The sequence below is a fragment of the Macaca fascicularis genome, chromosome 8, assembly GCF_037993035.2.
Source record: "Macaca fascicularis isolate 582-1 chromosome 8, T2T-MFA8v1.1".
Taxonomy (NCBI): Eukaryota; Metazoa; Chordata; class Mammalia; order Primates; family Cercopithecidae; genus Macaca; species Macaca fascicularis.
Genome location: NC_088382.1, coordinates 69,122,421 through 69,125,099, shown reverse-complemented (window position 1 = coordinate 69,125,099; position 2,679 = coordinate 69,122,421). Strand labels below are relative to the sequence as shown.

The 2,679-nt window shown below is 37.1% G+C and overlaps 1 non-coding gene across 1 annotated transcript; it reads left to right on the top strand.

The window, feature by feature from the left end:
- Positions 1-937: 937 nt before the first annotated feature.
- LOC123575394 (small nucleolar RNA SNORA51) lies at positions 938-1,067 on the top strand. The gene has a single exon (XR_006700685.1). It is a non-coding gene; the product is annotated as a small nucleolar RNA SNORA51 (small nucleolar RNA).
- The last annotated feature ends 1,612 nt before the right edge of the window (positions 1,068-2,679 follow it).

Sequence of the window (2,679 nt, the reverse complement as noted above, 5' to 3'; positions counted from 1 at the left end):
ATTTTTCTTAGGTTTATTCACATTTATACATCTAACTTTTATAAAAACAAATGAAGTTATAGATATTTACCTCTAGGTTTGTTGTGTAAATAACTTGATATGATCAGTATCTTTCCAGTCAGTACATATAGCTAGATTATTCTTTTTGATGGCTGCATAGGGTTTAATAAATCATGATGCTATAATTTGTTGAACCATTTTACCTATGGATGAAAATATAGTTGACTTTTTTTTTCTGTTGCAAGCATATCATTGCAAGCACATGTTTGTATACTCATGGTTTTAATTGTAAAGCTTTGTTTCCTAGAAGAGTAATTTCTAGTTGGAAGGGTGTGTACATATTTCATTTTAATGGATGATATTTACTTTATAGAAAGGAACTAGTATTGGCAATATATTTGTCATAGTAATTAATGTTACTTGCTGGAACAGATAACCGTAAAACACAGTGACTTAACACAAAGTCAGATATAAATCAGACTATCTTGGATCTACCCCATGTGGTGACTCAGGAACCCCAGCTTTTTCTACCATGTGCCTCTGCCACCTCAGAGAATGGGCTCAGAGTTCCCTCACTAGGTCCTCTTATTCAATAAGCTGTCAAGAAGAAAGGGAGCAAACTAAGGAAGATAACAAGAGATGTTTTAAGGCCAAGACTTGAAGTGGCATATTTTCTTCCACCTATGTTACTTTGGTCAAAATTCAGTCAAATCATCCAATCTGACTAACTACATGGAAGGCTGGGAAATACAGCTTTCTTGTTTGCACAAGAGTAGAAGCAGTATTGGCTAGCATCTGGGCAGTGCGTGCCTCTGATGATGATATGTTTTCTGTACACGATATTTCTATTATTGTTATTACTGTTATTATTGTTATTATTATTTGAAAATCCTGAAAAGCTCAAAAAGGAACAAGGAACAAATAATAATCCCAGAACAGCCTCCTGGTATTTAACACAGCTGTGTTCTTACACTGACTGTGCAGAAAGAGAAGGAAATAAACCTACCCCATATGCATTTCAGCCCCGGGCCCTGCGCCTCGTCTATATTGTGAATAGGGAAATATGGAAGGCCATCGTTCCAGACCTTTTAAAATTGGAAAAGGAATCAAATATTATCTATCCATTCCATCCCAGACCTAGAGGTAAACATTGCTAACAATTTGGAGTTTATCCTACTTGCTTTGTTTCTGTAACACGCACCTACCTGTTTATTAAGTATGTGTTTATCTATGTATATTCCTATGTGTTATGAGCTGAATTGTGTCTTCCCAAACTTTGTATGTTGAAATTCTACCCCCCACTACCTCAAAATATAACCATATCTGGAAACAAGGTCTTTAAAGGGACACAGAAATTAAAATGAGTTTGTTGGCGTGGGCCCTAATCCAATATAACTGGTGTCTTTCTAGAAACAGATTAGGACACAGGCATAGAGGGAAGATCATGTGAAGACACAGAGAGAAGAAAGCCATCTACCAGCCAAGGAGAGAGACCTCAGAGGAAAGCAGGCCTGCAGACACCTTGACATCAGACCTTCGGTCTCCAGAGCTGTGAGAAAATACATTTCTGTCGTTAAAGTCACTAAGTCAATGGTACTTTGTTATGGCAGCCCTAGCAGACTAATACACTACACACAATTACACATAAAATATGTGATTTCAAACTCTTTCACACCCTTTCCCAACTACCCATTGTACATAAATGTTTCTCCTCCCTCATTTCTTTTCTTCTCTAGAAGTAAATCTTTTTTAAGTTTTTGCCTATATGTTTAAAATATTAGGGGGGCAGTGACTTCACTTACACTTTCTCAATTTCTAGTGAGTATTAGAATTTTTCCACATGTTACTGACTATTCACTTATTTGCATTTCACCTTTGGTAAAATAGCTGTCATTTATCCATTTTTTAAATAAGTTTTTTAATTTAAAGAAATTGTTTATATATTACGAATCACAATACACTGTTATACAAGTTGCAAAGGTTTTCTCCCAATCTGTCATTTGTATTTTGACTTGACTTGGTTTATGAAATGGTTTGATTTACAGATGTTTCACATTTTTCTATTTCATAATGAGCTTCTACTTTTTAGATGCTATGCTGTATGCTGCAAGTCATACCGTGATCCAAAAGTCAAAATGCTTGTTCTCTGAGGCCAGTGGTGGTGGCTCATGCCTGCAATCCCAACACTTCAGGAGGTTGAGGCAGGAAGATCCTTGAGCCCAGAAGTTCAAGACCAGCCTGGGCAACATAGTGAAACCCTGTCTCTATAAGACATAAAAAAATTGACCAGGCATGGTGGTGCACATCTGTAGTTCCAGCTAGTTGAGAGGCTGAGGTGGGAAGATCACTTAAGCTCAGGAGTTCAAGTCTGTAGTGAGCTATGATTGAGGTAAGGCACTGTACTTCAACCTGGGTAACAGAGTGAGACCTTGTTTCAAAAAAACAAAAGAAAAATAAAAGAATCCCTGTTCTCAAGAGTATACACTTTTGGTTGGTTGAGAAGGATGCATATGGAAAACATCATACAAGAAGAACAAACACTACATCTGGGGCAAGGAGGTGAAGAAAGACTTCACAAAAAAAGGAGAGGTTATGGAGCATCTTGAAACGAAGTTGGCCAAAAAAAACTCTGGTATTCTAGACATGTTTATTAGACCTCCCAGCCCCACAGGATCTTAA